The sequence below is a fragment of the Symphalangus syndactylus genome, chromosome 7 (assembly GCF_028878055.3).
Source record: "Symphalangus syndactylus isolate Jambi chromosome 7, NHGRI_mSymSyn1-v2.1_pri, whole genome shotgun sequence".
Taxonomy (NCBI): domain Eukaryota; kingdom Metazoa; phylum Chordata; class Mammalia; order Primates; family Hylobatidae; genus Symphalangus; species Symphalangus syndactylus.
Genome location: NC_072429.2, coordinates 59,791,139 through 59,805,656, shown reverse-complemented (window position 1 = coordinate 59,805,656; position 14,518 = coordinate 59,791,139). Strand labels below are relative to the sequence as shown.

Genomic DNA, 14,518 nt, shown 5'->3' with positions numbered 1-14,518 from the left:
AAGTTTGCATTTTATCTTTTATCTTTGGAATGGAATTTGACTGGTAGAATATACCCACTTGTAGGAAATATGAAAAAAACCGTTTAACATTTACAGATTTGATTAGATCAGCTCAGGACTGCTAATTCTGTAGAACACATTCAGAAGAAAGAAAATAAGGGAAAAGAAGTAGATAACTCTCAGAACGGAGAGTTGCATTTGACTAGCTGACTTCTCTCCCTTTTCAACATAAATTTGTCATCTTAAATTTAATCCAACTCCTTCTAATTAAAACTTTTCCCAATTTATATTCTATAGAAAGCATTTTTTAAATTTATATCATTAATAAAAATAATTAGAAGCTCTTAATTTCCTGAAAATTTATTTTTAAGATAGGTTTGTATAGAATCAAGTGAAAGTCGTGACTATTATATATATAAAAAGAAGTAGGTGACATAATTTGCCTTATAACAGTGAATACTAATAATGGTTCTGTGTAATTAATCAACCCTACCATTAGCTTCTCAGCCTTCATGACTTCTGAATAGTATTTCTGACAGAGCTGTACGCTGGAGATGTGTTGAGGTACTGTCTTGAGTGCTGTGATGCTGGAAAGAAAGAGAGACAATCCATGGAGTGGTTGAGATCACTACTACTCATAAGAGCTTGGTATAGAACCCAGAATCCACCCTGTGCCAGGCCCTGTGCTAAGCACTTACAGCGCATTGGCAGTAACTCTTTGAAGTGGCTCCTATCATTGTCTTAGACACAGAAATGCAGTTACTTGCCCAGGGTCACAGAGCTAGGTAATGGAGATCCAGAACTTTAACCCCGGCAGTCTGGCTGTGAGAACGCATGTTTTTCACCCACGTATGTATCACAGGATTTGGCTTCTAGAAGTAGTTTGGCCGTTCAATTGTGTAGTGGCCAAATGTGTTTAACTTTTCCTTTTACAATAACTTCTGAGATCCCTTTTCTGTCCCTTATAACTGAATTAATCGCTGTAGTCAAGATTATTTTTGACACCTTGATTAGCACTTTTCCACTATAGAATAGAAATTTGCACAGTATTTCCAACTATATTGAAGAGAGATTAATTAGCACTTTATGACAAATATGTGGCAAATTCTTAATTAGGGTAAATAAAGTAAGACTCAGATTTTATAGCACCACTATTATTTTCACAGTACCAATTTTATTATTTATTCTTAGTGCTGGAATCTGATAAGCTTAAGTAAGCCGATAGTGCTGTACATTGATTTAACCACTCTTTGTTTCTCTAGATTTGAGGAAAATAAGAACACACTTTAAAAATCACTTATAGTTTATAAGGTGACACATTAATCCTCAAAATGACAGGAAGTCGAGATGATTTTGTCTATGAGGTTTAATTTATTAAAATTTAATTTTCTCCTGTGCTTTGCTCCAATGGCTCTGTGCTAGCAAACCAGCTATAATTAGATTAGCAGCCTGCTAAACGCCGGTGACAGCCTGCGTCTCAGAGAGCATGTGCTGGATTCCGCATGTGCCTTTTCCTCATTGGTTGGTGGTGTTGCTGCTCACCCGTGTGATAGGTTTCCACAGTAATCTTTATGCTGCATTAGAGACATAGATACAGAGGTGCTGTACTGTGTTCTTGCAACGGTGGAGGTGCTCGGCTGGTAACGTTAAAGAAGGAATAAGGCGCCCGAGAGAAGGCGTTCGTCTTTGTTGTGGAGCATCAGCTATTAAGGACGGCCAGCTGCTGTGGGAGGTCAGTGAAGGAGGCTCAGTTCATGGTAATTACTTAAGTCTATCGCTCACAAAAAACACGGCCATGCGTGAAATGAAGTATGTTCATCGTGTCATCTGTTTAATCTGATCTTGCTTTGTTAATACCGTGGGTACTCCAGCATTCCGTATGAAAATACATTCTCCCACAGGCTTGCCTGGTAAACAGCTACTCTGTTTACAATATTCACCAAGGAATAATGTTTTTACCTGGATTCAAGAGTGCATGTGTGTGCTTGGGACTGATGCTTACCAGCTTGCTTCTGTTTTGGAATGCCCGATGTTGCATCAATTTGGGTGTCTTTGTAGGTGCGTTTCAGTACCCAGTAGACTTTGTTTGCATTGAGTCCACACTGTCCTGAATAATGAGCAATCAGGAAGAATTTAGTGAAACACACTGTAATTAGGACAGGGCAGTGACTTTCCTGATGTTGAAGCTGTGCCTTAGCAGAAGTAATGTGCTATTGTTTCTTTAAAGATGTGTGCAGCCTTCATTTTGGATGCTTTTCTTTGTCTCACCTTCTGTAGTTTTTATTAAGCCTTTTGAATACAGAGAGGGTTAACATATCCCATTCTGCCAGAGATATTTAAAGTGTATATTTAGCTATGCTTGAAAGAGAAATTTTCGTCTCATGGCTTTGTTTAGCAGGGACATTGTGTTAGGAGTTGAAACGAAGTCACAGGAAGGTGGGGTTCTTACCACTTACTTTGTCTACTGTTTGACAACATTTTTATTTCTATTAATTTTTGCCTGAAAATTGATAATCTTAAATAATCTGGGATTAAAAAAATGGTACATTCTAAAAGAAAAATATTTAAATGGGCAAGGCTGAGGTTCAAATATCCCAAACAAATTGCAGCATGAGTTTTTCCTTCTCAGTGTGCCTTCTCCATAGTGTCCTATTTTATACCAAAAACGCCTTTGTTTTTACTTATTCATGAAACTTAAAAATTGATATCCTTCCCATATCAGACTGTAGAGTCCACAGAAACTTGTGTATTGAGTCACCAGTCACACGGCTGGCTGCCAGCCACCATGTATCTGCTGTCACCAGAGCCTTGCTGATCTCTGAAAACCATCAGGAATTATTTCTCTGCTCCTGAAAAGCCAAACGTTGCAATTTTAATAATTTGTTCAAATACCTGCTCTGATCTAGAACTATATTCTGGTTAAAGGGGTTCAGTACATTCTCTGACAGAGTAAACTTCAGAGTACTTACCAACCATGCCTCCCTCCCCACCCCACATTTCCTTCCAGGTCCCTCCTGGCAGATAGTAAGTCATCCAGTGCAAAATGCATCCAAATAACATTTTTAAGGGAAAAAAAAGGAATATTATGAAAGCTTGCCATGAATTGTAATAGAGTATCGTCTATAATAAGAAAGTTTGATAGTTGTTGCTTGTAATACAGTGTCCTTGTGACGTGAACCAGCTGGCGGCATTCTCAGGTTTTAGACACCTTGTGTGGTGAAATGAACCTCGGAACAGTCGTTCTACTTCACATTCCACTTCCTTGATACAAACCACGCCTGTTCCCATTGCAGAAGGGTGCATATCAGTGGTGGAGAGTGCAGTTTCAGTGAGAGTGGTTTTGCTCTTTCCAGAAGCCCAGCCTCCTCTCTTGGTCCCCTCCCTCCCTCTGCCTGCTGTGCTTTTCTATGTGGATGTGCAGAAAAACCTTTCTGCGAATCAACAGTTAGGCTTGGACACTCATTTTGGGAAGGATAAATTGGTGTGGATCCATCTCTCTCCCTGTGTGTCTATCTCCTGAAATGCTCCCTAAATTGCCTTAGTCTTAAATAATTTCCAAGAAGGTTTTCTCCACTGTGAAAGCCTTGGGCACACATAAACATTGTCTAGAGTTCCTTTTGTGCAGAGCCCCTTTGAGGTGTGTGTCATGGAAAGATGTAGGAAGTAGCTCTAAGTGATGTCAGATCCCTAGGGCTGGGTCTTAAAGACTTTCTGTGTGGAGGAGAAACTTTTTTAAAAATTTAAATATGAATGTATCTGTGTCCTGTGTAATGCAACGGTATTACGATATCCCAAAGGGACTTTTAACATACACCAAAGGGGCTTTTTTTATAACAGAATTAAACAAGTGTTATTTATGTTTTTGCAAAGTAACCAAAATATGTGCTTTTATTTTCAGATGTATCACATCTTAACTTTTTAAAAACTAGATTAAGGAGACTCTTTACATATTTCTGTGACAAGAAAATAAAAAGAAATTTTTTGGACACTTTAAAATGTTGTTCTTCTTCCTCGTTAAAATTCCATAGCTCTTTACTGATGACATTTCTGACCAAACAACAATAGGTCTGTCAGCATAAACATACATATTATATTTTAAAGTTAAAACATTTTCTGTTATAAGGGATACTTTCTAACGTTTTCTCCTGAGGTCTCAACAGGAAAAGTGGTCACCAGTTTAAAAACTGAAGTCATTCCGTGAAAAATATGATGTGCCTCAAAGTAACTGGGCTGAAAAAGGTGTGGAAAATATTTGTGAAGAGGAAAGAGAAATGGGTAGTGCATGATATTGCATGTAAGAGTTTCCATGGTAATATCTATAGGTGGATTTGTGGCTGGTCACTTGGCATCTGTGATAATCCAAAAACCTGAAAGATATTTGTCATTAGCAATTGGTAAATATTTCAGGGTTGACCCGTTAAAGTTGCCTGGATTGGAAAAATATGTAAAGAAATATTAGGCCTCTCATCTAAGTGTAGTTATTTTTCATTGTAGTATTCCATGATCATGGACACTTACCATATGCTAAGCTCTGTGTTAAGCCTTATCGAGAGAAAATAGAAGGCACAGTCCCTTCCTGTAAGAAGTGACTACTGAGGAAGAGAAGCAGCTAAATTAATAATAATAGGGCTGCACGAGGCAGACAGAGAGACATAGTTTGGTGATACCAAGGAGGGGCAACCAGTTTTTTAGAAAGGGGGTGAGGAGTGCCAGGGAGGGATTCAGGAGAAGAGAGATGGTACCCAATCCAGAACTTACTATTTCCTGCCCATCTTGGCATCACCTTCACAACTCAGCATTAAGTTGAAGCTGGCATGGCTTCATATCCTGTTTTTATATTTTTATTGACTTCAAGACATGTAAAGTATCATTTCTCTTCTCCCTGCTAACTCTTCTCAGAATACACACTAGGTTGTTGCATGGAAATATGTTAATAGATTTACATCACATGGGAATTGAAGTTTTCTTTAACATATCCAGAATTTAGAAATGCATCTTAGATAAATCACCAAACACTTTGACTGCTATTATACTCTTAAGTAATTTAGTGGTTACTTTTGGAACTGTTTGCATTGGCAGGAATTGTCATTTCCTCTGGGCTGCATGTAGACTCCTGAAAGTCGTTTATCTTCTATGTGCTCATTAAAGACAAGCTTGTAAAATTTGAGACTGGATTGTCACACTTGGATTTCACCTTGAAGGCATCTGCTTTTGTTACACATTTAATTGGATTTAAATTTTAAATCTTGACAAATTTGGAGGGGAAGTCCACTTTAGGGGTCACCTATTTGCACAAGATCTTGCTACCAGCAAAATCTCTACATGGAAACAGATCTTGCATTTCTACTTCTATAGGTCCTGCAGTCAGGAAATCCTCCTAATTCTGTCATATGTTACCCTAGTCTGGCTTCCACACTTACTTTTAAAAACCCTGTAAAATGTGCAGCCTTTACTTTTCCCGCCCTCCGGACCCCACCCCACTGCCTGAGTTGAATGGTAGTCCCTTAGAGCAGCTCTCTGACCCAGCAGACCTCCAGGACAGGAAACAATTCTCTGTTGCTCTCTTAACTCTGGTTTGTTTTCTCCCCGTCTCCTTTGCCCCCCCCACGCCGTAAGTTAAGTAGCTATTCTCCAACGCCCTGGCCTTCATCAGCTTGCCTGTCCATGCCACCTGCTTTCCATCGGTGGGCCCATCCATTGCCACACAGTGTCCACCAATCCCCCACACTCACAGCCACACCAACCTCCTGTGCCTTTGCACAGCGCGGAGAGTGGCGCTGCTGCTCCCCCTGCTGCCTGGAATGTGCTTCCCCAGAGAGCCCATGGCTTGTTCGCCCACTGCCTGCAGGATTTCCCTCTAATGGAGCCACCTCAGTGGGACATTCTGAGACAGTATTTACTGTATTTGTTTATTTCTTTAGTTTCCCCTTTCTGGAATATAAACTCCATGGGATCAGAGGTTTTTCATCTTAACCCCCAGAGCCTTGAACAGTACTTAGTCCATAGAAAGTGTTCAGTCAGTACCTGTTGAATGAATGAGAGCATTAATGATTCCTGGCATGGGGGTGCTACACTGCAGATGAACGGTGCTCCTGGGGCAATCAAGAGCTTTGCCCCAGCCAGCCGAGTGGTGCTGCGGAGCCCCTTACCTTGAATGGGCCTCAGTTTCTGATTCTGTAGATGGGGAGTGTGTACCAGGGACTCTGAGGCCCCTTAAAACTCTTATCACTCTTTCACAGCCCTGGAGATAAGATATGATGTCACATAAAATGTTATTTATGCAACTCATCACAACTTGATATTATATTCTTCTTTCTGCATAATTGCTATCCATGGTTAAATGTCTCTTTTAAAAAAGAAACAATAGTTGAAGTAAACAAAATAGTTTCCAAATGAAGTTGCAAAAACTAATGCATTTTGGTGTACTGACATGTTTGCTATCTTTTTTTTAAATGTATTGATCAGTTTCTATTTTTATTATTTTTGAGACAGAGTCTCGCTCTGTCAACCCAGGCTGGAGTGCAGTGACATGATCTCAGCTCACGGAAGACCTCCACCTCCCAGGTTCAAGTGATTCTTGTGCCTCAGCCTCCCGAGTAGCACCACCACACCGAACTAATTTTTGCTTTTGTATGTGTGTGTGTGTGTGTGTGTGTGTGTGTTTGTAGATACAGGGTTTCACCATGTTGGGCAGGCTGGTCTCCAACTGCTGCCCTCAAGTGATCTGCCCCCCTCGGCCTCCCAAAGTGCTGATATGACAGGCGTGAGCCACTGCACCCAGCCCGTATTGACTAATTTTTAAAAGAATTACCACTGTCTGTTGCTAAATGTATTTAATAGCCTGCCTATTTTTATCAAATAAAAAGGCAATAGCAATCTTTTCTTCCTTTGATTTTTAGCAATTTCCTGCTGCAGAGATCATTTTAAGAAAGGACAGCGTTCCTGTGACCTCTGCCTACCATCCATAAAATACTCATTCCCCTCTCAGGTAAGCATATTGCTTTGCTTTGATCTATTCTGAGAAGGAGGTATTGATTCTCTATGAAAACCTGTGTCATTATTGCACTAAGACAAAGAAGCTGAGGTTTCAGATATTTTGCTGTCTGGCAATAAATAAATAAATAAATAAATAAAAATCCCCACCTTTTGAGGTCCTTCCCAGGACCAAAGTATTGGTGATGGCCATTTGCTGTTCCAAGGGGTTTCATGATACACCTTCTACATATCTGCTAGTTGTTGGTTTGTTAAATGCTGTGTGCTATTTATCAGGTAATCTCCCAGGAATTTAGAGGTCCTCTGTGTTTTAAAGAAAATTTTGTTTTTTGTCAGTGATGGGGTTTTGCCCTGTTGCCCAGGCTGGAGGGCAATGGTGTGTTGCTCATTGTAGCCTTGAACTCCTGGGGTCAAGTGATCCTGCTGCCTCCGCCTCCTGAGTAATTAAGCCTATGAATGTGCACCACCATGCCTGGCTAGTTTTTAAAATTTTTTTCATAGAGATGGGATCTCACTGTGTTGCCCAGGCTGATACTAACTCCTGGCTTCAAGCAGTCCTTCCCCCTCACCTTTGCAGAGTGTTGGGTTTACAGGCATGAGCCACCTGGCCTGGTCAGAAGTTTACTGTCTGTGCTCAGGGAATGAGATGGTGGTGCAGGGTCAGCAGCAAGGGCACTGGGAGTGGGTGACCTGGAGAGATCTTTGCAGGCTGGCCCCTTAACAGAGGCAGGCATGAGCCACCTGGCCTGGTCAGAAGTTTACTCTCTGTGCTCGGGGAATGAGATGGTGGTGCAGGGTCAGCAGCAAGGGCACTGGGAGTGGGTGACCTGGAGAGATCTTTGCAGGCTGGCCCCTTAACAGAGGCAGGGTCGAGAGAGCAGAACTTAAATTCCAGTCCAGGAACTGAGACTGAGGGGGTGGAGCATCTTTGGAGGATGGCTGACCAGCAGGCCTGGGAATGGCAGGGTGCTTTTCCCCACATCCCCAGCACTCCCAGGACTCCTTTCTGGTCCCCACGGCTGATGGAGAGCCTGGGAACATTTTTTCCAGGTCTCTTCCTACAGCCAGACCATCTTCCAGGAAAGAGCTAAGGAAGTGGAAGAATGGTGGGGTCAAAGTACAGATGATTCCCTCTTTTATGGAGGGACTGAGAGCTCAATAACACCAAATGAGGAGGTTAGAAATGTTTAGGAAAATAAAGAAGCTCTCCAGTTACCTCATTTCCACCATGAGTTGAAGAGTGTAAAGAGCAACCCTCAGGAGAACAGAGCCTCAGCCTCAGTGCCCACATTCTGAGTGGCCCCATGCTTGGATTTGATTGACAGCCTTCCTCCAGCTTCCTTTCTAGCATCCATTTGTAATGTACCCTTGCTTATATAGTAAGCCATGTATTTTGTAATTTATTATTACTGCATTATGCAGGATGTTGTCAGATGATGTGATCGCTTTTCTAGAACCTAAGAATCTAACTCAGGCTGACAAGTAAGAATCAGCCTGTGCCAGACAGAATTCTGCAATCTGTAGAAACAGGAATTAAAGAGAAAGCCACAACACCCCTCAGTGCTATAACCTGAAGTCTCTCATTCTTATCGCCATCTTACTTATCTTCTTATCTCAGATATAAGAAGCTCTGATACAAAAGCCGGGGGCTCTTGTTGGCTGGAAGGAGGTTTGCATCTGCCATCGCCAGCACTTGTGGAGCTGAGGTTGTAGAACTGTACCCGAGTGCAGGTGTACTTAGTGGGGAATACTTTCTAACAGGCCCATGCTTTTCATTCTGCACCATCCTAGGGAGCTGAGGGGTTTCCTAGGACATGGGACTTGCAGTGCTAGAACTGGGAAGTTAGAGCAAGCCAGGACATGTTGCTCCCTCTTGTGATCCCACCACCTCTCCTCTCTCTTGTACGGGGCTGCGTGATGTTCTGCTCACCAGGAATGGCTGCTGACAGCAGTTGAGTTTGCAGCCCTAGTGGCCAGGGAAGAACTACAGAGTTGAGTAGACCTGGCCTTCACCTCAGCTCGTCTGCTTAGTAACCAGTTGGATGGACTGGGATGGTTTGCTTTATTTCTATGAGCCTCAGTTTCTCATATGCCAAGTAAGAAGAACAGCAAGGCAGTGGGGGTGTAGGGAAAGTAACAAGACAGAGCAGTGGAGATACCTGATATAGCCTAGGTACACAAGAAGTGGTAGGTCCCTCTCCCTTCATCAAGGCAAACCATCCAGAGAAGTCAGTTACCTTCACAGCCATAAGTAATCAGCTTGATTGAGCTTTATCAGTACTATTATTTACCTAGATCAGGAAGGTTAGAAAGAACTTAGCCATGTGACTCACCAACACAGTGTCAGCTGGGTTGCAGGCATAAATCCTAAACCTGATACCTAATTCTTAAATAACCTTCAGTCAATGTGTGCAAGTTACTTCAAGTTGTTTTTATTTCAGTTTTCCCATAAATAGATTGAAACATTTTTTAAAGTGCTTTAAAGAATGTTTTGAAAAGCGTAATTTGTTTCTTATCTGTATCCAAATGTTTTTAACTTTCAGGTTATTATTGCATTTAAAGTTTATTAAAACATTTTTCTTTCCTAGATTCTTAAATTACAGATAAGCAGCCTTATGAATTCATATGCATTATTATCGCCATTAAATTTTCACTGCTCTCAATATATGAGTTTAAGATTACTTTGTTTTTAGAGAACACACTGGGTCTTTTTAAAAGTGGCTCCTTGTTTAAGGAAACTAAGAGGCAAATGAAGTCATGAAATAAAATGATATTGTAATGTTCTTTTGGTCAAACCTTTTTGAGTTTGTTCTTTCTAGAATATGAAACGTCCTCAGCAGTGTATATATGTAAGTCATTTTTAAAGGAATACACAAACACCAATTTCTATGCATTATGCATGTAATTACAATTTCAGGAAATAAGCTTGAAGGCTTCCTTTGTTTTTTGTTTCTTGTTATCTTATTCAAACTTAAGTAATTGATAAAGTCAGTTTCTCCTTGAAGGTTTCCTTTTTCAAAACTTCTCTCCAGATTTTTGCCTCTTTTTTTTTTTTTGGAGACAGAGTCTGGCTCTGTCACCCAGGCTGGAGTGCAGCTCAATCTCAGCTCACTGCAAGCTCCGCCTTCCGGGTTCACGCCATTCTCCTGCCTCAGCCTCCCGAGTGGCTGGGACTACAGGCACCCACCACCACGCCTGGCTAATTTTTTGTATTTTTAGTAGAGACGGAGTTTCACCGTGTTAGCCAGGATGGTCTGGATCTCCTGACCTCGTGATCCGCCCGCCTCGGCCTCCCAAAGTGCTGGGATTACAGGCGTGAGCCACTGAGCCCGGCCAGGTTTTTGCCTTTTTAATATGGTGCGTGCTAGATACTTGAGAAATTGCTCAGAACAACAACAACCCTCGCACATTGATTTTGCATGTTAAATGGGCCTGACCAAAAATGCTTGCTGGTTTTCCCCAGACACCTTTTTTTCCAACTCGGTGTTTCCTAAAGCTGGTCCTCCAGAATGAGCGGTTTGTACCTTGTCAATGACTCATCATCCTCTCATGCCAGCACCCCTGACTTTTGCCTCTCCCCAGATCAACTGTTTGCCAAGAGAATGACTCAGGGATCAGATTCCAGCAGTACAGTCAGGTGTGGCTCCTCTGAGGCCATCTCAGCTGACCTTGAGCAAGGTCTTCTCAGGAATCAGGAGAGTCGGCACGACAGTGAGACCCACTGTGCCAGGAGCCAGGCTTGCTTTCTGCTTTTTTAAAAAGAGGAAGAGGAAAGGGCATTCTCTGGGAAAAGAAGCAGGGATTTTAGATGTTTTCTTTTACTTATTCACAAAAATTGTATACGCTTCTCTAAGGATAGATCTAGGGATAGTCTCCCTCATACTCAGAAAGAAGTATAATTCTATTTTTGAGGATTTAACACACATTTATTGTGAAGTTCAAAAAATTATTAATTGGAATTTAAATTGTCAAATTACAGTAGGGTGTTGGTGGCTTACACTTGTAATCCCAACACTTTTGGAGGCTGAGTTAGGAAGATCGCTTCAGACCAGGAGGTCAAGACCAGCCTGAGCAACACAGTGAGACCCTGTCTCTACAGAAAATTTTTTTTTAAATTAGCTGGGTATTGTGGCATGCACCTGTAGTTCCAGCTGCACAGGAGGCTGAGGTGGGAGGATTGCTTCATCCCAGGAGTCTGAGGCTGCAGTGAGCTACGATCATGCCACTGCACTCCAGCCTAAGTGACAGAGCCAAGACCCTATCTTTAAAAAAAACAAAAAAGAGTAATTTGACATATTTAAATTTTTTTAATCAAATGAAAGACAAATTCTGTATTACTGCCTGCATAGTTGTTTATTAGTGGCTGTTATAATAGAAATTGTGTAATTGTAAATGCAGTCACTGTTTTCTTACAAAGATCAGCAGAGAGGAAGGATGGGCTACAGTTATGCCCATGGACTGTAGAAGGACTGCCCTGTGGCCCTGTGCTGGAGACGTTATGTGCAGTCTTCACTTGCCCTTCAGAGAAGCATTAGAATCTTCAGTATGTAGATATGGGATATATGTAATATGGGTATCAGAGGCTAAACTGCAGACCAAAGGGCAACCATGTGGTTAGATATACACTGGGTATAAAGCCCAAGTCTACCCAAGGCTCTTCTATCAAACCCCTATCCAGACCTTGCACACCAGTTAATTTCTTTACAATATCAGGGTCATACATGCAACAGGAAAGCCAGTTGAGGGAAGTCGGACAATGGGGAAAGTAGAATGGAAAGGCTACAAGGAAACATAAATGTCTGGTGGAATATTAGAATGATCTGTAGAAACCATGAAAATCTTTAATCAACTAGAGTAGGAAAGAGACCAAAAAGTCGTATAAAGAGGGAAAGAGACTGTTAGGAGGACGCAGGTGAAAGACAGGAGATTTAAACAGTGATTGCAGTTGTGCCAGGAGAAAACCTAGACTTTCCAGACCTTCTCACTTTCTTTTCAACCTGTAAATCATGTGCTCCCATCTCTAGGTGTGGATGCAGAAAGCATTCATGCGTTCTGAGTACTCAGAGAAGTTCAGAGAGATGTGATGCTTGCCAGGACCCGGTGTTTAGTGAGCACTGGAGTGTCCTCTCCACACAGGTTTCCCTCTTCCATAGCATAGGATAAAAGAATGCTCAATATTCAATTCTGGCATCATGTGTGTGTATCTGTGTTCAGAGATGCGACCAAAAACCTAAATATATTCCTAATCTGCATTTCTTCTGGAAATTCCTCCTATTCACCAGGGTAGCAATGCTGCCCTCCTTGCATGGTCTTTAGGCAGAGCTTCACAGAGCACTGGCCCTTCATGCTCCTGAAATACTTATGTTTTGCCTTTACTTGAGTCCTACGGGTCTAGTTCTCTATGATACATTTAAAACCAAGCTCCACATCCTCCTTGCTCAAAAAGAGACAGCTTTCACTCACCATGACTGTCAGTGGAGACCTTTCCTCTGGGAAGAAGCCTCTCAAGTGACTGTCCCTTACTGTGCCTGCCTGTTCAGGTGTTGAGCCCTGCTGACTCCTCCTCGAGGGCTCATGCCTCAGCACAGCCCTCTTCATCACCAAACAACCCCATTACTGACTTAGCCCTATGCTGGTCACCTGCCTCTAGTTTCTGCTCCCACACCAGTCCATGTAGGAGGCAGAAAACTCTTTTTCTTATTTTTATTTTTTGAGACATAGTCTGGCTCTGTTGCCCAGGCGGGAGTGCAGTGGCACAGTCTCAGCTTACTGCAACCTCTGCATCCCAGTTTCAAGCGATTCTCCTGCCTCAGCCTCCCAAGTAGCTAGGATTGCAGGCGTGTGCTACCATGCCTGGCTAATTTTTATATTTTTGATAAAGACAGGGCTTTGCCATATTGGATAGGCTGGTCTCGAACTCCTGAGCTCAAATGATCCGCCCGCCTCAGCCTCCCAAATTGCTGGGATTATAGGCGTGAGCCATCACACCTGGCCAGAAAATCTTTTACAAACAGTTTTCATCCTGTTACTTCCCTGCTCTGAAACCTTGTTTCTCCCAGTTATCTGTCTACCAAATTTAAATTCCAAAGCCACCTCTCATCTGGGCTCTTCTACTTACTGAAAGTCAGCGTCTGTTATTCTACTCATGTTCCCTACACACGTGGTTCCTCAGAGCTTATGGGCTGCTGCTTGCCCGAAATCCCTTATCCATTCGCTCTCTTAAAGTCCAAGAGTTCCTTTAGTGCCCGTTTCAAAAGTTACTTTTTCCTTTAAAAGCAATGGGTTTTTTTTTCTTAGAATCTAAGAATTTTTGCCATTTATTCATTCAACAAATTGATAATTCATGCAACAAATTTCTTCACAATTTAATGTATACCATGTGCATTTATTTATAAGTAGTCTTGGAATTATTCTTTGCTGTCTCTGAGGGTTTATGTGTTATCTCTTAAATTGTATGATCAATTTATTTAAAACTTTTGCCTTCATCAAAGAACCTAAGCTCTTAGATGCTTGAGGGGATGAATAAATAAGCCTTGCCCTCCCAACCCTTCTGTGCAGGGAGCTGTGAGCACATGGGCTAGGGTTGAAATCCTAGAGGAGATTGTAGAAGGCTTTGCAGCATCAGCGCTATTCTATGGACTGATTCACTTCCTGAAGAGGAATGAAGTGATTTACCCACCCAGGAAGCTTTATGAAAATAAAAACTTTCATCAACAACACAGAATGGAAAGCTATTGTCAGTTCTTAACTGCCTATAGTAGAGTGACGTCTTAATGGGCATGCAGAGACAAACCCATCTAGGGGAAAATAACCGCATCTCCTCTAGAAGGCAAAGCAGCCCCACTGACAGCAGGAAGGAGGAACTCAGTCTAAACTGTGAAGAACCAGTTCAGATTCTCCCTCCCATGTTGGCTTCTTATCCTTAAATCGCCATTTATTCATCATTTACATTCTGTGTCCTCAGAGTGCCTTATGACTGTGAGCACATAGTCATGTACATTCTTTAGTCTATGAGTACATTAAAGGCACTTGTGAAAATCTGATTTAAATTACAGTAAAATTTTTCTGTCTGTCTCTAATAGACTATAAGCAAGTTGGGGGTAAGAATTATGTTTTAACTCTGAAGCTGTAGAATCGAGCACAGAATATAGCAAACTACAGAGGATAAAGAAACGTTTGTGGGGCTGGGCATAGTGGCTCATACCTGTAATCCCAGTGCTTTGGGAGGCTGAGGTGGGAGGATCATTTGAGCCCAGGAGGTCGAGATCAGCGTGGGCAACACATCTCCTCATTGGTAGGTGTGAGACCCCCTCCCGTTTTGTTTTGTTTTGTTTTTAAATGAGCGTGGTTGCACACACCTGTGGTCCCAGCTACTTAGGAGGCTGAGGCGAAAGGATCACTTGAGCCTAGGAGTTTGTGGCTTCAGTGAGCTATGATCATGCCACTGTGCTCCAGCCTGAGTGACACAGAGTAAGACCCTGATTCTTAAAAAAAAAAAAAAAAAAAAAAAATTAAAGGAGATGTT

General features: G+C 41.9%; 1 protein-coding gene across 4 annotated transcripts in view; it reads left to right on the top strand.

Annotated features, from left to right (window-relative positions):
- The first annotated feature begins 1,538 nt into the window (after window positions 1-1,538).
- The window catches only part of FAM110B (family with sequence similarity 110 member B), a 78,511-nt gene continuing 65,531 nt past the window's right edge, over window positions 1,539-14,518 (top strand). For all 4 annotated transcript variants that reach the window (XM_055286360.2, XM_063643294.1, XM_063643295.1 and 1 more), the window contains exons 1-2: window positions 1,539-1,732; window positions 6,900-6,988. The gene's annotated coding sequence lies outside the window, so the exon portion shown is untranslated. The remainder of the gene's footprint in view (window positions 1,733-6,899; window positions 6,989-14,518) is intronic.